General features: G+C 37.5%; 1 protein-coding gene across 1 annotated transcript in view; it reads right to left on the reverse strand.

Annotated features, from left to right (window-relative positions):
• Positions 1–20,691, reverse strand: part of CDK17 (cyclin dependent kinase 17) — a 144,857-nt gene extending 124,166 nt beyond the window's left edge. Inside the window, exon 1 of the mRNA XM_052001161.1 lies at positions 20,479–20,691. The gene's annotated coding sequence lies outside the window, so the exon portion shown is untranslated. The remainder of the gene's footprint in view (positions 1–20,478) is intronic.
• Positions 20,692–21,450: the final 759 nt, after the last annotated feature.

Here is a 21,450-nt window from a genome sequence, read left to right on the forward strand (position 1 = left end):
TGATATAGATTCACAACTTTAAAAATTAGAAGTTATTGATTACCAATATACCTCATATCATGTATTTTCTTTTCAATCTTCTTTATTCTTAAGAAACTTAGTAAAATGTGCAAAAGCACAGTAATCTGGAAACAAGTGACATAGTTCTTAAATGACTGTGACTTTACAAAGACCCTCCCAATCTGTGCTTTAAAGCATCAGCATCAACATCCAGAAAAAGATGTAAGGAGTCTGAATGCAGATCGAAGCATACCATTTCCACTTTTTTTTTCCTGTTTTTTTTTCTTTCTCATGGTTTTTCTTTCTGTTCTAACTTTTCTTTCACCATATGACTAATGTGGAAATGTTTAATAATTATTATACATTTATAATCTATGTCAGATTACTATCTTGAGGGGGAGAGGAAGGAAGGAGAAAAAATTTGGAACTCAAAATCTTATAAAAGTGAATGTTGTATGTATGTAAATGTTTATATGTAATTGAAAAAATAAAACACTCTTAAGTGTGGGGAGAGGAGAGTGGTAAAGGAGAACCTAACTACACAATTAATGTTGAGAGCAAGTCCATAATCACTGAACCTCCATTAATTCTTTGCACTTTTGTCTCTAAAACTTTTACTCAGTTACAATAAAGTATTGTCATATATATTCAATAAGACAATGAAGAATCTCTATTACTAAAAAAGAAGCAAATATTTTCTTTCATTGTATGACATTTTACCCACATCATGGAAAGGAAATGAGGTGGACATAATAAATCTTCAAAGTGTTCCTTTAAATTTCTATGTTTACAAAATTCTACATAATTTCAAAATCCAAATTTTTATCTTTATGCAAATAAAGTGATGTGGTGTTATGTTCCATTAGAGAACTTAAAAAAAAAAAAAAAAGGAACTTTTCCTGCAAAAGAACCAGATTTCCAAATATAATCTCATTTACTGCAATAATGTTCTTTAACTTTAAAAAGTGGATCTTGTTGATCTTTCCTCCCTATTAAACTGAGGTTTAACGGCAAAATTTCTGTTCTTGATACCCTCAGTCACTGAATAATTAAAAATAGATCAAAGTCTTATTGTAAAACCAAATCTAAAGGACTGGTATGTATTAATTAAATCAAATTACATGTTTTTATGATTTACTGACAAATCCTATGATACAATGCACCACAATTGTACAATTAAAAAGCTTTCAAATGATTTGCTTTTCAAGGATGGCCCATAAATATTTAGAACAAAAAGCAGCATGGTGTGGCTAATGGACAGATCAAAGACCAGCCTTAGTGTCACAAAGTAATCAGTCACCAAAGCATTTATTAAGCACCCACCATATACTCAACAGGGGACTAAGCACAGGGGAGACAAAGAGCAAATAGTTCCTTTTCTTAAAAAGCTCATAGTGTAAAGAGAGCTAAGAGATAGACCCTTAAATGATACTAACAGAGGAAACAGCAAGCAGCTTCACAAGCGTCTCTGAGACACTGCAAAAATATTTTTTGCATCTATACATATATATATGCATATGTATTTACATATATAATGGGTATCATATTTCTTGTCTTCTCCATGGGTGACTGGAGGGGCTGGAAGTAGTGAAAGAATTTGGAATTGAACATTTTAAAAAATCATTAAAAACAAAAAAAAAAAGTTTTCATATGATTTCAATTAACTGTTTTCTTATTACACCCTCGAACCTGAAATCCTGTTTCCATCACTCTGAATCAAAATTAAGTCTAATGAAGTTTAACTGAAGAAGCCTCTAGAGTAGAGGTATGTAAAAATCATAAATTTACAAACTAAAGATAAAAATAAATCCCAGCCCTTTTTCCTTCACTCAACTAAGATTTTATTTATGACACAATTATACTTATTTTACTGTCAAAAACAAAAGTGCTCAATTTCAAGATTCCTATTATTTTACAAAATTCAGAAATTTAATTCTAATTCCATAACCAAGTCCCAGACTCCTTAACCAAACATTTTTATAATTGAAGTTTGTAACACTGGACTACTCTCAAGTAGGATGCATTTGACAAAAATAGTTAACTTAGGGATGAAGTGACTTGGCCAGGGTCATAGGTGAGTGTCAAAACTGAGAAATTATAAATGCTGCATTCACTCACTACTACATCTCTTGCCTCTACTGACCATGCTCTATTTAATGATATGTTTTATCATCTTTACCTTGAACTAGAAGTTCCTTTCAGTCAAACTTACCCTTCCAAAAATTAGTTGTTAATCCCCAGATTTGTACCTTTTGTAAACTGTTTCCCCTACCAGGAAATGCCTTTTCTCTCTCCACATTTTCAAATTCTAGACATTCTTTATGGTAAGACAGTTCTTATTTCATATAAGTAGACCATTTCACAGACTTCTACATGAAGCAATTTTTACTTAGTGGGAATTTGCCTACAGAATTAAGAAGGGAGCAAAAAGGGGACCATGTACGTGTAGGAGGGGGCTGGCACACAATTAAAGGATGAATGGGAGTTTGGGAGGCAAAAAGAGAAGGCAGAGCAGAAGTAGCCACATGTGGTCCCAACCAAGAAAAAAGGAGAGGAGACTTGTACAGACACACTGGGACTAAACACAGACAGGAAAGGACAAATTAACCCAATAGAGCCAAGGACACACAGATAGACAGACAGACAGACACACACACAGTATCCAAGTGCACATGCATGGACCATAGACATGCAGGTTCTATCTAAACCATGCAAGTGAGTACATGACAACAGGTCTATTCTACCTTTGCTTGGAGGGTTTTGGTTTGTTTTTTTTAGGATTTTTTGAGGGGTGGGGCATGGGGGAGCAAGGTGGAGAACCAAAGCAGGAACATACAGCACAATATGGTACAGAATCAAGTTAACATACATGTTTTTTGGACTTCACATTTCTTTCAGTACATTTAAATTTGCATAAAGTGAGAACTGTCTATACAAGTTAGTCTTGAACTTATAATGACTTTCTCCCTTTTACTTAGCAGTAGAGCCTCTGTACACTGTACCACTCAATTACAAAGAAATAACTATCCTGATCCTTTGCTGGGCTACCTCTGTGATATAAATTCTTCAAAGATATGATTACTTTTCCACACCTCATCCTAACGAATTCTCAGAGCATCTGAATAGGAAAAGACCTCAGGTGCTATCTAGCCTAACCCATAGTATGTATGTTGATAAGCATGTGTCAAGTATGTATGGTAGGTTTAAGTTTCTTTCCTAATTTCCCAGTTTAATGTGAGCTTTTAATACAAATGTCTTATTCACTGCACAATGTAAAGTAAAACAAGACATAACTGATTAAAGCTACTTATAAGTACTGGATTTCCAGTTTGCAACATTGTTGGGGCTAACACAAATTCTCGTTTAAAAAAATAGAAGTTACACTAATTGCTCCAAGTTAGGGATAATTCCTCAAACAAAAAGAGACTATCAACTTCTAGATGGGGCTGAGAATTAGATTTCATATCACCTTTTATTTTCAAATTTACAGATGTTTATGAATAGACACTGTTAGATGGTATCACCTTAAACCTTACTTGAAACTCAGCTTAAGTATATAGTTTCATCCAAAAGAATAGAAAAACATTCAGTGAAAATAGCAACACAATGAACTAAATAATATTTAGGAAAATGTGCAGCAAGGAGCATTAGCTCCAGTTTCTTAGGCTAGAAATAATAAAGGAGTTCATTAAATTTGCAGAGACCAGCACACTGAAAGAGACTCCATCTTTTCAAAGAACTCTTAAAAGATCTGAAGAATAGTACAGAAGCAGTCAGACAAATTACAGATGAATTAAAAGAATGAACAAAAAACAATTGCAATTCAGATTGGGAAAAAATATTAATTTCTGCATAAAATAATATAAATAGAAGAAAACAATACAATTGAACAGAATACAAGTTAATAATAGAGAATGACCAGTCCACAAGTTAACAGTAGGCCACACGTTAGTATTTTTAAAACTGAAAACTAACATGATTATGGGATTCAAAATACAACACATCCTCCAATATCCAGGAGCTTCATGTTGACCTGTTTAAACAATGCACATTACAATGAAATAAATACTTACAGTGTTTTCTAACAGACTCTTTACTTTAAAGCATTCTATCTAGGAAAACATTAAATTCAGGAGCATTTTCAAAGTCTGTTCTATACTTAACCATCTAAACCTAATTTCAAAAGCTAAGGTCTATAAAGGTATCAACCAACAGAAAGAAAATAGATGGCACTATGCTGAAAGACAACTGGAAAGTCACTCCAGTGCAGTAAAAGGAAAAATGGATTTTAGAATTAAAAACTCTGGGGATTTAATTAAGTCTTCTTCAAAAATACCAAGTTGACAATACATGCTTATTTTTTAATTACAAAGAGACCCACGGAGTGACTTCTAAGTGTTAGCCAAAACAAAAAATTAAAGCAATTTAAATTAGGTAAAACTAAGCAATAATAAGAGGGAAAACCTGTTTTAGAACTATTTACAAAACAGCCATGTATAAAAAATAATCTCCAACATACCAAAGATAACATCCCAAAAATTTTACTACGAATTGGTTATTTAGGACTTGAAACACATTTTCCCATAGAAATAATATTAGAAATAGCACTTAAATTCTCAGGCCAGATAACAAGGCTTTATAAACCCCAAATAGAGATAAAATAATATTATTACTTCAAGAATTCTTGATTTCAAGAATTTTATTGATTTTGGTTCAATGAAGTCCTTTAGGACGCAGAAAATGGACTTCAAAACCTGCTGTTGCCCCACTGATAAGAGTTCCTTGAAACTCTGCTATTCCGGTTTAAATGGTAAAACATTCCTTCAAGTCTGATGAAAGCTATAAATATGACTGTGAGCTTTTCTCCTATAACTTTTGAGAATACATGGCTACTTCCATAGCATAACGAGACAACTGGGGCAAGATTTTGTTGGCAGAAACTTACGTGACAGACTAATAATGTCAAGAGTGATTTTAAAGAAGTCAAAATCATCCAAGAAAATTTACAAAGATACATGATAATAAACATTTAATACAAAGTGAGGCTAAAGTTCTACTCTGATGCTTTATCATATATAGTGAGGTGACTCTGGGTTCTCTGAGGCATGCCAATTGAGCAAATGCTGTGGCAGGTGCCACCAAATGGTAAAACATTCAAGTTCAGGCCCAACTACCTTTTCTTCTTTTTTCTCCCAACAGTATAATTCACAGAATCTACTGAAGGGTAAAGGGGACCGTTAATGGAAAGAATACCCATACCACTGAAATCAGAGTTTCTTCAAAACTTGAATGCGATTAAGATTTTTGCGGGTGGCTTCAAAACCTATTATCTACACATAGTAAGAATTTTATGGAAAATATATGGAGGCAGGAATCCATATTTGCCTAGAATATACAATTAAATACACTATATAATTAAAGACAACAGTTAAAAAATGATTAAAAACACAGCAAAGAAATTCAAAAAATGGTCTGAGAAAAGGTAAAAGTCAATAACTTGTCTTTTTTGTCAAAAATTTAAGTCTATGGACATATACACATTTCAGTGTTTCATTTTACTTTTCCCCTTTTTTGCACATTTAAATATATGTTAGGACAATATCTTGCAAATAGTAGGCACTTAATAAATGTTTACAGATTTTACTTAACTCTGCTGTACTCTGATGCACAATGCTAAGTGCCTACTGTATTACTTTCATACCAGGACCACCTCAAATTTAACTTAACTCATCATTTTCCTCTGGATCTTTGTTCCTCTATCTGACTTTCCTGTCACTCTTAAAAACATGACTATTATTCATAGTAAATGGTATTTATAACCTAGTTGTCATATTTGGGCATCCTAATTCCACAAACCAACTCCTCTCAATTCTAATGTGATGAAGCCTTTCCTAATTTGGGAAAATCAGGAAGTGCCCCTTCTCACAATATATTTACTCTTCTTATGATCTTATATGTATCTGGATATCTATTTGTATATATTTCCCTCTAGTAGACTATCTGAACCTTAAGAGCAGAGCCTGTCTTATTTATCTGGTTGGTGCTTATTAACGTTGGTGAAATGAATGAGTATTTGGGAAAGTATTACTTTCTGCAATGGCTAATTGAATGTATTATTTCAAAAAGGAGTAGAGAATAAAAAGAGGGTCAAGAAAGGTTTACTTAACGTATAACATATATGATTCATCTTGTAAATGCTATAGTTGTTCAGGTCTAGCCAGAAAAAGAATACTCTCTGTGGGTCTCTTTGGGTCACTAACAAGATTCCATTTGTATAGCTGCATGAGTAAATGGTGGCACAGAAGACAGAGAGCCATCTTTGGAATCAAGAAAACCCAGAGAAGTCTTCCTTTTCACACTATTAACTGGCTATATGACCAGAGCAAGTCAAGATCTCTCATGGCCCCAGACATATCTCTCAATTCTAATTTTTACAAAATAGTTATAATTCTATCAGTTGATTGGTTATGCCAAGGCACTATAATAAGTGCTGCAAAGTGAATGGGATTGACTAAATGAAGAGTTCTCAGTTTATGAGACTAGACCTAAGTCACATGATCCCTATACCTAGAGCAGAACAATGAGGTCTTGGACCTCAGATTTCAGAAGTCACGTGGCCTCAGGCCCGCAGAAAGCAGACAGCATTGGTGCCCAATGAAGGGCAAGGATGGCTACTTCCTTTTGGTCTATCCAATGAAGGGGCTTGGGTATAAGGTTATAAGGAAGGGGCTCAGGTATAAATACCTGAGAAGTCAGAAGCTGGTCAGGTTCCAGGAGCACATGGCAGGAGTTGCAATGGTTCCCAGGTGTGTTTCTGGGCCTCTCCCTGCAGGAAGTAAATAAATGCTTTCTCTCTATACCTGAACATGTCTCTGATAAGTTAATTTGGAAAAGGGGGTCTAGCACCCATTCCACACAAAAGGATATTCAACTTTGCCATTGTCCTAAAAAAAAAAAAATAAATAAAATTCCGAATGACCTTGAGAAAAAGGCCAATCAAAATTAGGACATAACTCAAACCAATGAGTGTAAGCCCCTTAAAAAGAATGGGCAAAACAAATACAGAACAAGATGGTTAAGAGTCACCTACACAAAGAGGCTTCATTACTGATGACAAGCTAAAGAGAGAAAGGAAAATATAGTGCCATTGTCCAAAAAAAAAAATATATATATATATATATCCCAATCAATATGGCATTTAAAGACAGGAAATAATCTTTCCACCATATCTTGCATCTATTAAGCCCAGTTCTGATCACCAGATTTCAAAGAGGACATTAAGAAACTGAAAAAGAAAAGAACTTTTTTAAATTGTAAATCTCCAAAAGGGTGGGGTGGGGTGGGGTGGGGTGGGGTAGGGGAGGAACAAGTTAAAAGGTTGCCCAGAAGAAATATAATGCATATGAAAGGTCATAAAACACTCTGAGATGCTCACTGTGTCCAAGAAAGATGAATTTAAACCAAAGGATTTTTGTTGGCTTCATATGAAAGAAGAATATATTTACTATCTTTAACAGATACAAAGGACTCTCATTTTATAACTGAACTGAACATTTATTTATTTACTGAACACATACTATATGCAAAGCATTTTACTAAACACCAGTACTACAGCCAGTTGCCTCTCTCAAAGACTCGACATAAGGAGAAACATGTACACAGATAAACACGTGTAAAACTTGTTTGTAGTAGCAATAAATTGGCAACAAAATGAGAGCCTATCAATTGGGCTATGGGTGAACAAACTGGGGCCTCCCAGAGTTGTCACTCCCTTGTGTTTAATTATCCTGCCTCTGTCATCCCACTCTCTCCCCTAACCTCCAGCAGTATCAAATGCCCACTGGACAGTTAGTCACCTAAAGCTCAACAAGTACAAAACTGAACTATTTTCCCTCTCACTCTTCTTCCTTATTTTCCTTTTTTTCTAAGGTAGTCAACCCCTCATTTTCATCTTCTCTATAGTCAATTGTTTGCCAGATTTGTCATTTCCTAGTCTTTAGGACTGTACATATACACACACATAACTCTCTGAGACTTAATTTGGATTAGATGATCTCCAAAGTCCACTATTCTGTGTTTTTAAGAAAATGCTTTAGCACAAAACGTCATGGTGATGTTGAGTGACCAAAGGTTACTCATCTTTCTCTGTGTCACTAACCAAACAAGACAGAGATTCTCCTTTCAGACATTTTCATTAACCAAGTAATAATTTATTTTCTTTAATTCTTTAAATAAAATACTTAGACAAGGAGTAATGCTATCTTTACAGAAATAAAAAAGTGAAGATGGAAAGTATGAAAATTCATTTTAATAAAATGTCAGCAACGAAAATGATTATCATAGTAGATTAACTTGAACAGATACAGTGTTAGTAAGTCTCACATTTAAATCACACCCACTATAGCAGAGGTATAATTTTTAAAAGGTTAGCTACTCTATAAAGACAGTCTTTAAAAAAAACTAGGACCATAAAGTAGGTTCTGTACTTAATTACTATAATTCAATTTAAAAAAAAAAAGTACATGGTGGATTGCCTGTATACACAGACACCCCCCCACACACACACTAATATTGCATGAGAAGGCATTGTTCTACTTTTACAAAGTTCAATTATGCTGTTAACTTCAAGGAGTGTTTATTTAAGTAGAATAGCTGTAGAACTAGATTTGGGTAGGCATTCGAATTTTACTGCTGACACTGAATGATTCATTCCAGCTCTCAGAATTCAGTTGCTCTTCTAACTGGATATTTACATCTTAATACCAATTCTTTTCTAAAAGATTCAAAACACACAAGACATTTGAAATCCACCTCTCATTCATCTATTCCTCTCTAAATCAAGGAATCTTAGCTACTTTCTAGTCATCTTGTATATAGGATGCTCTAAAAGTCTTAGTGTGGTTTTAAGCTATTAGAGCTCCATGAAGGCAAGGAATTTGTCTTATCTAAAACTTTTGTTTCATCAGACACCAAAGGATATTCTATTATCAATATACTTAGTGATAAAACCAATCCAACTCCTAACCAAGCTTCAGGGTTCTCCTCCACTTCTCCCTCTTCTCTGACATCTTTCCCTGTCCACTAAAAGCTTCAAAAGCCCTTCTAACACTGACATCACTTCTAGTATACACTGTACAATTTTGCAAATAATTATATACAATTAAACTGTAGCTATCTGAAATCCCCAAGGAATAGGTCTCTCCATTAAGGTACTGCAGGTACTGCAGGTACTGCAGGTTATCACTTTAAGCAACAATTTTTATTTTAACTATTTTGGTAAGACATGTATTAGTCAATCAAGCAATAAGCATTTATTAAGAGCTTTTTTATGTCAGCAATTATGTTAGGTCTTTTTCTGTGACTGCTAAAATAAGAGTATGGCAAATACAATTCTTTAGAATTTATTTTATTTTATTTTTGGTGGTGGTGGTTGTTTTTGCAAAGGGTAATGACTTTTACATGGGAAGTAACAGGAAAAAAAAAAACAAAAAAACACTAACAGAGTTGATGCCCAAGGGAAATAAAGAGCTGTCCTTAATGTATGCAAGGCCCCAACCCAAAGGAACATCATTAAACATGAGATGAGTCACACCACTGCCCAAGATGTCATACTGTGAATTCTCTACATTATTCCAATCTACTAAACACATCTAAAGCATATCATTTTATTAATATTTGGGGCAAATGAAGCATAAAAGGAGGATGAGAGGCTTTCCTATGAGCAAGTTTCACCAGTTTTAGTATGGCTTTTTTATATCTGTTTTGTCTGTTGAGAGTCTTATTTCCTTTTCTGGTTTTTGGCTACATTCCACATAGGTGAGACTGTCAGACTGACAGTAGTAAACGGATGAAATCTATTGTTATTTCACATTACAAAGAGCAGGCTCCTAGATAACAGAAATCATATGTTCTTTTATCAACATTGTAGAGAAACATAATGCTGAGGCATGGAGCTACTTAAGAAGTAATTACTGTGAGGCAGCTAAAGGGCACAGTGGATAGAGCACCAGCTCTGAAATCAGGAGGATCTGAGTTCAAACCCCACTTCAGACACATTTAACCTGTCCTAGTTGCGTGATCTTATTAACCTGTCCTAGTTGTGTGATCTTAGGCAAGTCACTTAATAATCCCAATTGCCTTGCCAAAAATAAAAATAAAAAACCAACTTGTGATTAAGACCCTTACTCAAGTCACTATAAACCTTTCCCCCACTAAAAAAAAGGATACAAAGGATAATCTCTTAAAATTTTAAAAGTGCTTTGGATGTTTGAAAGCAAAGTCTTCTTTGAAGGATTCAAAATCTATTTTAATACTTAAGTCCAGTAAAATATACATGTATATGTGTGTGTGTGTGTGTGTGTGTGTGTGTATTATATATTTTTTTCTCCCAGACAGTGTAGATGCTAGGAAATCTATAATGTACATGCTATCATTTTAATTAGTTTGGAAGACAGTACCCCCAAATCTGGAATGATAATTTTTTGGATGACATTATTATTTGGGCATTTCCTACAAATAATGGCATAAAAATTAACTTTGATAACACTGTCACTTGGTATGGTTATTCAGGTGGTATTCTTTGACACTTCAGTGTGTGTTGATTTCACCACATGAAAATAACATTTAATGATCAAGATTGCAATCTATTCAATACTATCCATTCTGAGCCTTCAATGCTGTCCATATCCTCTTATGAATCATCTATGACAGCTCAACCAAATCAGTTGAGGAGGGAGGGAAACCTCCTGCTACTGCCTGAAAACCAAAAGAATTCACATCTAGCTGATTCCTCAGCTTTTCCTCAAGCTCATAATGTGTTCACTTCATCCTTTCTACGGCTCTAAAGAGTAAACATACTCATACTAAACATAGTATGTATATCTCTATCTATACACATAATATATTATGTGTACACTACATATACACACACCCACACCCACACACAAATATATACACACACCTGTGTGTATAGGTACACATATGTATATGTATCTATTCACTCCTCATTTGGGAACAAAAGGGAGTTCAAAAATCATGTCTTCCATCAGTCCATTCAAATCCAACTTGCCAGCCCAGCTTTCAAGGAGGGAGGGAAAAACGAGGGAGAGACTCCTCCATATCATAATGAAGTCATCCATTTCAATAAATGTTCCCTTATATATCTTCTTTATACCACTATAAACTCCATGAGGCCCCTGGCACTAGTGTTAAATAAATATGATATTTCCTCCAACACCAAGCACAGTACTCTACTGAATGGATTTTATATAGTATAATTACTGAGTATTTATTATCTTAAGGAATTTAAAATAAAACAGGGTTAACTCAATTTTTAAAACTGTTAATATTTATACACATATCCATAAAAAAAAAAAAAGGAAAAAAATTGGAATTTTAACCAGGACCTCCATTTAGCTTATTACACAATACAAAGTATACTAATGTTTAAAAATTTCAAGACATTACCTGTGGAGTGATTGAAAGATCAAAAATAAGTATGACTACTACTTTCACCTCCTCCCAACATGAAAAGTAAAAACATATTCACCAATAGGCACAACATTTCAAAACATTATGATACCTATTATAAAGGGGACCTTCAACTAGTATAGAATGATCTTAACAAAGACAACTCAGAATCATGGAAATTTAAGAACTGGAAGGAAGCTTAGCGTAAATTTTTACTTAGCAGTCTGCAAAATCTGGTGCTGTGGCCTTTCTCTTTGGTCTGATCACTGCAAAGTGAAAATTTCCCCTACCCTCATAAAAAGGAAAGAGAAAATCCATTCTGATGCTAAAGTACAGTATGGTTTAAAAACACACACACACACACACAAAATTTGGATTTTAAGGACCCCAGTTCCACTGAAAATCTCTTCTTACTGGCTCTGTAACTTGGACCTCAGTTTCCTCTTTATAAACAATGATCTATATAGGGGTCCTCAAACTACGGCCCACAGGCCAGATGCAGCAGCTGAGGACGTTTATCCCTCTCACCCAGGGCTTTGAAGTTTCTTTATTTAAAGGCCCACAAAACAAAGTTTTTGTTTTTACTATAGCCCAGCCCTCCAACAGTCTGAGGGACAGTGAACTGGCCCCCTATTTTAAAAGTTTGAGGACTCCACAGATGATCTTTACATCTTGTGATTCTTTTTGTCCACTTAGTATTTTATAACAAATACTTTGTGGGAAACTACTTTTGTGAATAGAAATTTCCAGAAGGGAAAAAAAAGATAAAAAGCTAAATAAGCATTTTCCATTTTAGTTTTGAAAGAAAAATGAAATGCAAATTTAGTAGATGGAATGCAACATTTGGTACTGCCCTCCAAGAGAACAATTAAAGCCATTTTTATCATCACCTTATCCTGGACACCCCTATCCTTGATTTCCCAGAATTCCTCCAGAAGATCCACCCAATATACTAGGGACCTTCCCTTGACAATGCATGGACACCAAGACAGCTGGCAGGTCACTCATGAGTAGCCTACCACTTAACAACTCTTGCATTTTCCAGATTATTTCTTGTGCCCACTTCTTGTGAGCCATCTCTTATGATTAATATGCCACTACCTACTGGCAGAGATGCACTTATGACTACTAAGGTAACTTCAACTTTAGCTCTTTTGCCCAAGATTGCTCGTTGGTGCTTCATAGACAACACACCATTAGGGCCTGGAGGAATGAATGAGTGGTACAAGAAGCTTGGAGCCATTAGGAGGACTGAGAAGTTTCTCCAAGGTCATTCAACTTGTATTCTATAGCTTCAGCGTAACTACCATCCATCTACAAGATCTATCCAAGATCTACGTCCTGAGAAGCCAACTGTGTCCAACTGGGCATTCAATTCAATAAGTACTGATTAAGTACCTGCTGTGTGCAAGGCTTTTAGAGACTGGGCATACAAAGGAAAAAATAAAACAGCCCCTGCCCTCAGTGAGCTTACTCTCTATTAGGACAATACAATAGGTACACATAAAATAACTAAGGGGGGGTTCAAAATTGACCCCTAATTGACCGCTAATTGGGGGACACATGAAAGCAGGAAGAAGCATGCCTACAAGGACTCAAAGAAAACTACAGTTTCTTGGAGTTGGGAATGAAGAAAGTGCTTATTCCAAGAATGAGAGACAATCTGGGTAAAGGCATGGAGACAAGAGATAGCAAGCTAGGTTTGGGAACAGGGAGCAGGTCAATTGGGCTAGAAGAAATGAATAATGTAAAGAAGAACAGGAAATGCCTAGAAAAGCAGGTCAAAGAGATGGTTAAATACCAGACTAAGTAAAGAGTATTTTATCCTAAAAGCATTGAAGACATTTTAAAACAAGAAAATAGCATAGTCAAGGCCGTGTCTTACGAATATTAAAAATCTGTCAAATGTGTGGATGATAGATTTGATAGGGAGGCAAATGTAAGTAGGGAGACCTGAATAGTTGGACCAAACTCTGAGAGATTATGGATCTAAATTAGGAGGCTCTGCAAGTACTTGACCTTAATGTCACCAGCCCAAGTCATTTGCAAACAAGACTATTAGGAGGACCTCATCATCTACATCCCTCAAAGCACTGACTGACATCTTGGGTGAACACAACTTTTATGCTTCAGCTTGTTATCTTTAACCCAAAGATCAAAGCTCTTTCTGCTATTATATTTTTCTTTTCTTTCTTTTTTCTTTCTTTTTTTGGCTAAGGCAATGGGGTTAAGTGATTTGCCCAGGGTCACACAATTAGGAGGTGTCTGAGGCCACATTTGAACTCAGGACCTCCTGACTTCAGAGACTGATGCTCTATTCCCTGCACCACCTAGCTGTCCCTGCTGTTATATTTTTCAAGAAATTGGATATGATTAATAATGATACAAATGATAAGCATGATAAAAAAAAAAACAAAAGCAACTAAGAGGTTGCTTGTCAATCTTCTAACCTATGTCATAATCATTAAATTAAAATGTACCTTGATATAACTTTTATTTTATTAAGTTGCATATTATCAAAAGCTATTTGAAATGCAGAGAGGGGTTTTAGTTATCTCTGCATTTCAAATAGCTTTTGATATGGAACATAATAAAAGTCATATCAAGGTCCATTTAAATTTTTTTTTCTTTCCCTGAGAGGATAAAACTCCTCTCCATTAGATAGGAAAAGAAAAAAAATCTATACTTCATCTTCAAGTTTAATAGAAAATATTTACAAGCCAGCAATAGCTCCATTAACCAAGTTACAAACATAGAAACACAGATGTGTTGCTGCTGCTACTGCTGCAGCTAAACTGAACACTAGGGCCTCCATCAGTAATTACCTACCAAGCTTTAGGAATCTCGAAGGCAAGTCTTATACATATTCATTATTACTACCCAATAACAAAGAAAATGCTTTAGAGAAGAAGAAAAATAGTGTAATGATCTGAGAATTAAATGCTAAACACATATAAGTAGCATTTCATCATCACTTTCACTAGCCATCTAGTTGTGGTTGTATTGAACACTTACTCTTCATAATAAAATGTTTATTTTTTTCCTCTGATAATACACTCAAATTACCAAGATGGAAAGAAGAAAAAACTGGCAAAAAGAAAGCAAAATAAGAAAGCCCAGAGAGAGAAAAGAAGCTTGTTCCTAAATGCTATCAACTATCCACAGCAGGGGAGCATTAATATTTCTAAACTAAAATATCATTCCAATAAACAGTGATGAAGCATCTATGAATATACAAGGCATATAGCAAGAATGATGTTTTTGAGCTGCAGCACAAAGAAAATGAAAATTCCTCTCTTCCCTATTATTTTCAAGAACATATTTTAAAAGCTAATTGTCTTAACAAGCTCAGGATGCTAAATCTTTCCAAAACAAATCTTATTTTATTCAACAGCAAAACGCACTTGTCAGACTGGATTGTTTAAAATACCTGACTAAATCTTGGGACATTAGCTTTGGTCCTAAGGAAAAGAATAAATTAAATATTTTTTACTAAAAGCTTAATTGTTCTCTTTAGTACTAGGCAATTTAAGAAATTAGCATGTCTTTAACTTTGATAAGCCTTCAAAAAAAGGAGAAAAAACTGTGTTCTAATCTACTCCCAAACTACTACCTTTCAACACACACATACAAGTTTCCCTGAACATTAACATGTCCTAATCTGTCATATTAATACAGACTTTAAAATGGGAAGGAGGTAGGAAAGGGGAATTATAAAATAGAAAAAGAAATTCTTAGCTTGAGAAAAATCAGTTAACAGATTCCCCAAGGCTAAAACACAAGCCAATTTTTTTTGACTAGGTTTTTGAAAGACTCAATTTCTTAAATGCAACAGTTACATAACATAAATGTTTTCATATTAATGTCAACAACATGGTAGCTTCTGTACTTCAAACAGATCTATTCAGAATTTTTAGAATGTCTTATCTTTCCACTTATATTTAGGAAATCAAGATATTAACACTTTTAACTTATGAAATACCCTGGAGTTTCAAGAATCAAGTTATAAACTAAAAATGTAGGTCTTTTCTATTTAAAGGGACATTTGGCAAGTTAATGGTAAGGCTTTTTGTATACCATGCATTTTAACAAAATCCTTTCTAAAAGGGAAAACTGATTCTTCAACACAAAAATCTCTTCCACAAATTCATTCCTATTTTCTTTGGCAAATCAGGCCTGCTTATTTCAAAATATGTAAAAGTTGCAAATCACAAAGATAAAACGATTTCAACAAGAAAAGCAGCATCTCTGCCTTAAAATCATATCTTTAGACCATTAAATAAGCACAGAACAAAACTGGTTCCAATTTACCTTAAAAAAAAAATACTTAATTTAATCTGAATTCCAGTTTTCCTGAAGGTTTTATTCTACCAAAAAAGAATAAAAGGCTTTTAACATTCTATTTAAATTTTCCTCCTACCTGATGGGCACGGGCATTTTCTCATTAAATGAAGCAATTTTGCTGTCAGTAAGAGACTTGGCTGCCTTCAGAAATATCTAAGATTCAATATAAGCAGTACCACCTCTGCACCTTGTAAAATTATTTGAATAAAGTGGATGATACAGCAAAGCTGAAGATATATGTTCAGAGGCATTAACACAGACATATGGCTGATTTAGGGCAAGGGGTTAGTAAACATTTTTTCCTATATGAAGATCTCAAGGCCAGAAGGGATGAACAATTGATCAGGAGATTATAGGGGTCTCTGCCGGCACTGGAGACTGAACTCTGTTGCTTTGTCCATACTCAAATCTGAGTCAAAGTCCTGGGTGGCAGTCCCATGGCAAGGAGGAACACTAGTACTTGCTTGCAACCACAGTGGAGCAGGGACTCTCAGCAAAGTTCCAGGAAATTAGAGAGAATTTGGGGTTCCTGACAGACCAGAGCATAGGCCAGCAGGAATACAAACACTTCTCTACCTGAGAGCTGTCTAGCTGATCATACCAGCTTAGAAGAACTGAAAACTTTCAGGTCCCTAAAAATTTCTCTGAAAACTGCTACACAAAATCTCTGAAATTTACAAACAGTGCACCTTCCACCCTGGAAGCAGAGCCCTAGTTTAAGAAAGAGTTAAGTGTCAATATTTCAGCTGGGCAAATAAACAAGCAGGAAAGTCAAAACATACACTCACAAGAGAAATCGAGATTCCAATATACAAGCCTCCAAGAAAAATATGAATTACTTTCAGAACATAGAAGAGCTCAAAACTGATTCTGAAAATCAAGGAAGAGAAATAAAAGAAAAATTGGGAAGAAATTGAGTGATGCAAAAAAAAAAAAATCATGAAAAAACAGCTTGGTAAAGAAGACACACAAAAAATACTGAAGAAAATAACACTCTGAAAAACAGTCTAGGCCAAATGGTAAGAGAAAAAAAAAAAAAAATCAATGAGAAGAATGCTTTGAAAAGCAGAATTGGCCAAATGGAAAAGGAGGTACAAAAGCTCACTGAAGAAAATAATTCCTTTAAAAAAAAAATTTTTTTTAATGTTAAAGGTGGCTAATAATTTTTAGACAAATCAAGAAAAAAATATAAGAAAACAATTAAAAAATAGAAGACAACTTGAAATCTCAATGGAAAAACAAATAACCGGGAAACAAAAGGGAGAGATAATTTAAAAATTAATGGACTAACAAAGCCATGATCAAAAAAAGAGCCTAAGAATATCATCTTTCAAGAAATTACCAAGGAAAACTGACGTAATATCCTAAAACCAAAGAATAAAATAAAAATTGAAAGCATTGACTCACATCACCTCCTGAAAGAGATGGCAAAACGAAAACTCCCAGGAATATTACAGCCAAATTCCAGAGCTCCCAGGTCAAGGAGAAAACATTACAAGCAGCCAGAAAGAAAACAATTCAAATATCGTGAAGCCACAGTCAGGGTAACACAAGATTTAGCAGCTTCTACTTTAAGGGATCTGAGGGCTTTAGAACATGATACTCTGGTGGGCAAAGTAATTAGGATTACAGCAAAGAATCACCTACCCAGCAAAACTGAATATAATCCTTGGGAGGGGGAGGGGTAGAGAACTGGACAGTCAATGAAATAGAGGACTTTCAAACATTCTTAATAAAAAGACTAGAGCTGAATAGAAAATTTGACTCTCAAATACAAGACTCAAAAGACAAAAAGAGGTAAACGGGAATGAAAAAGTCATGAGACTTAATAAGGTTAACTGTTTACATTTCTACATGGGAAGATGATATTTCCAACTTATAAAAAACTTTCTCGTTATTGGGCAGTTGGGAGGATAAACTTTTGTGGGCTCAGCACAATCAGAAGCAAAACACTTTTGAGGAGGGATAGGGTGAAAGAAGAGAAAGAATAAAATATATGGGAGAGAAAGGAAGAAATGCATTTAGCAAAGGAAGAAATGCATTTAGCAACCAAAACTGTGAAAAAATATCTGAAGCAAGTTTCCCTAATAAATGCCTCATTTCTCAAATATATAGTGAACTGAGCTAAATATATTAAAATAGGAATTATTTCCCAAATGATGATCAAGAGATATAAACAGTTTTCAGATGAAGTAAACAAAAAGTTGTGTATAGCCATGAAAAGATGTTCTAAATCACTACTAATTGGAGGAATACAAATTTGAAACAATTCGAGGCACTAACATCTATTACATTGGCTAATAAGAACAGAAAAGGAGAATGGCACGTCAGGGGATGTGGGAGAAATGAGACATAAACACATTGTTGGTAGAGCTGTGGACTTATTCAACCATTCTTTAGAGCAATTTGGAGATATGCCCCAGGTGCTATAAAACTATGCATATCCTTTGTGCAGAGCAGTGCCACCACTGTATACAAGAGATTAAAAATCAAAGGAAAAAAGGACCTATACATACAGAAATATTTATAGCAGCTCTTTTCTGGTAGCAGGGAATTGGAAATTGGGGGCATGCCCCTCAATTGGAGAACGGCTCAACAAATTGTGCTGTGTGATTGTGATAGAATACTATTGTTAAAAGATATGATAAGCAGGATGCTCTCAGAAAAACCTGGATTTACAAGAGCTAATACAAAGTGAAATGTACTATGAACAAAGTAACAGCAATATTGTAAGATGATCAGCTGTGAATGACTTCAGCTATTGTCAGCAATATGATCCAAAGCAACTCGGAAGAATTTATAAAAAAAATGCTATCCATCCCCAAAGAATGAACTGATGGTATCTGAGTACCAATTGAAGCATACTATTATTTTGAACTTTATTTTTCTTGATTTTTTCTTTTGGTCTATATTTTCTTTCACAATATGACTAATATGGCAGTATGTTTTGCTTATGTACGCTCTACAACCTATATCGAGTCCATGTGATATTACAGACCTCAAAAAGGAAGAGGTAGGAGGAAGAGAGTTCACAGCATTTCGGGGTCAGTACAAGCACAAGCATCCTGTCATTAGCTAACCTAAAGCTCTGGAGGCAAAAATTCTGTTCATCCAAGGAGTCAAGGAGTGGGTGAGAACAGAAATAGGAAGAAGAAAAAAAAAAGAGGAAAAGTCCAGATGAGAACGAATGTGTCAGTGTGTGGGAGGGTAAAGAGGAAATATAGAGCTTTTATAAAACACTGGCGCTTAAAAACATAAAAATAAAAAGTAACGGCAGCAGATCTGGGTGTTCTGGCACCACATGGCTCTCTTCCTCCGCAGTTTCTGAGGTGTCCCTCAGGTCTCCCCCTGCCTGGGCAAGGGCACAAAGCTGGGGGAGGACTCGAGGATAAGAACCCACGGGTGGCCCTCAGCTTTGTCTGGGTCCTCCTTCCTCCTTCCCCACCTTCTCCTGTCTCCTAAGAGCTGGAAGTGCACTCCCCTCCACCCCCTTTCCTCCTCCTCCGGAGACCAGGGAGTTCTCGGGTCCCCAGGGGCCGGCCCTGCCACTTCCTTTCTTCCCTTGCCTCCGGCTCGGCCCAGCCGCCCCCTCCTCCACCTCCTCTGGGAGGCCAGCGTTAGCGAGCTGGGGGCCTCTCCAGCTCCTCCTCCGTCCCACCGGGGGACACCTCCCCACGTCCCCTGGCGGGGGAGACGGAAGAAGGAAGAGGAGGTGGCAGCCGCAGGGGTAAGGGAGGCAATGCAAGGAAGGACCTTAGGAATAAGCACTTAAGAGTAGGGACCTGAGGGATCATCTGGTCCAAAGCTCTCTCTTATTTTATAGAGGAAACTGAGGCGGGGGAGGGAGAACGGGGCCAGGAAAGTGACAAGGAAAGAGAGAGAGAAGGAAAGAGTCCGGGAAAAGGAAAGGGACAGGAGAAAAAAGGAAGGGACTAGAAAGGGAAAAGCGGAAAAGAAATGGAAAGGATCAGATAAAAAAGCAAAGAACCCGGCAAGGGGACTGAAAAGAGAAAGAAAAGGAAAGACTGCAAGAGGGAAAAGGAAAGGTGGTAAGAAAGGAAAGGGAAGGGAAAGGGACAAAAGGGAGAAGAACAGGGGCAAGACAGAGAAGGAAAGGGAAAGGAAAAACCCAGAGGAAGGGAAGGCAAAAGGACACGATAGGGAAAGGAAGGAAGGGAAAAGCAAGGAAAGGAGAAAAAAAGGAAAAGTAGGAAAAGACAAGCAAAGAGATAGAGAAGGGAAGGGAAAGGAAAAGGGACGAGATAGGAAAGAAAAGAAAGGGAAAAGAAAAAAGAAAAGAAAGGAAAGGAAAAGAAAGACAAGACCTAGGCGAAGGGAAAAGAAGGAAAAGGAAAGAAAGAGAGAGCCAGGGCAAAGGCAAGACCAGACCCAAGCACAGGGCGAGGCAACGGGCAGGACGGCAAAGAGGAGAAAGAAAACGGCCCCGAGCACGGAGGCTCGACCGGACAGACCGAGGAGCGGACAGACTGCCGGCCGCCCCGGCTCCACCCCGCCCCCGCCCCCGGAAATGCCGGGTGGCCGCCCGGGTGCGGATCCTCCTCGGAGCAGCGGCAGTGGCGGCGGCAAACAAAAAGAGCCGAGCCCGCGGGCCTGCGGCCCCAGCCCCGGCACTGCCTCCCGAGGCCGCGCGGACCTCTTACTTACCAGCCGAGCCCGGGCGCTGGGGACAGGAAGGGGGGCGGGCGGCCCCGACGGCTGTCCGGGCTCTCCGGCGGGGGCGGGCTCGGGCCCCCGAGTCACGCCGAGCGGACCCCCCGGCCCAACATGGCCCCAGGGAGGCCGAGAGCGGCCAGACGGCGGCGGCGGACAACGGCTGTGGTGGTGGACTGGGCTCGGGTGCCCGAGCAGCGCGGGCGCGGCTCCTGCGGCTCCTGCGGCTCCTGCGGGCGGCGGGCGGCGTCAGCTCCGGGCTGCGCTCCGGCCCCGCGTCGTGGGCCGCGTTCGCACTGCGCCGACGGACGGACGGACGCCTCCGCCTGCTCCCCCCGCCCGGCGCGAGGGCGGAGAGCGTGGGGGGAGGGGGGCGGGGGAGAAGGAAAACGAACCAACCAGCTGCCGCGGCCTCGGGAGCCTAAGCGGGACAGCCGCGACCAGCGCGACCCCTAGCGGCCGCGGCCTTGGAGCAAGAGGGAGGGGCGGGGCGGTCTCCAGGGAGACGGGCGCGCCCCGCCCCCAGCGCCGCATTTGCTGCTGGCTCTAGCGAGATCTCTGTACAGTCGCGGCAGGAGAGTTCCTGGGGCTGCGGAGCCCACCACCTCCTACAGTTCGGAACCGGCATCCGGGCCCGGGAGGGAAATGATTTGTAATAAAACACATGAGGCCCCAATTGCTCATTTTACAGACGGGGAAACTGAAACTTAAAGAACTTACGTGATATGTCGTAAAGGGTCTCCAGAAGCCATATGATACAAACCCTTCATTTTACAGATTGGGAAACTGAGGCCGAAGGAAGTTATGTGACTTCTTGCAAAGAAGATTTTCATCTTGAAGCTGGCAGGGTCTCCAAAGACCATAAAATGAAAAAAAAAATTACAGATTGGGAAACTGAGGCTCAGAGAAATTAAATGACGTTATATGCGGATGCTAGAATTTTAATCTTAAAACTGGTAGGTTAGA

The sequence above is a fragment of the Antechinus flavipes genome, chromosome 5 (genome assembly GCF_016432865.1).
Source record: "Antechinus flavipes isolate AdamAnt ecotype Samford, QLD, Australia chromosome 5, AdamAnt_v2, whole genome shotgun sequence".
Lineage (NCBI taxonomy): Eukaryota > Metazoa > Chordata > Mammalia > Dasyuromorphia > Dasyuridae > Antechinus > Antechinus flavipes.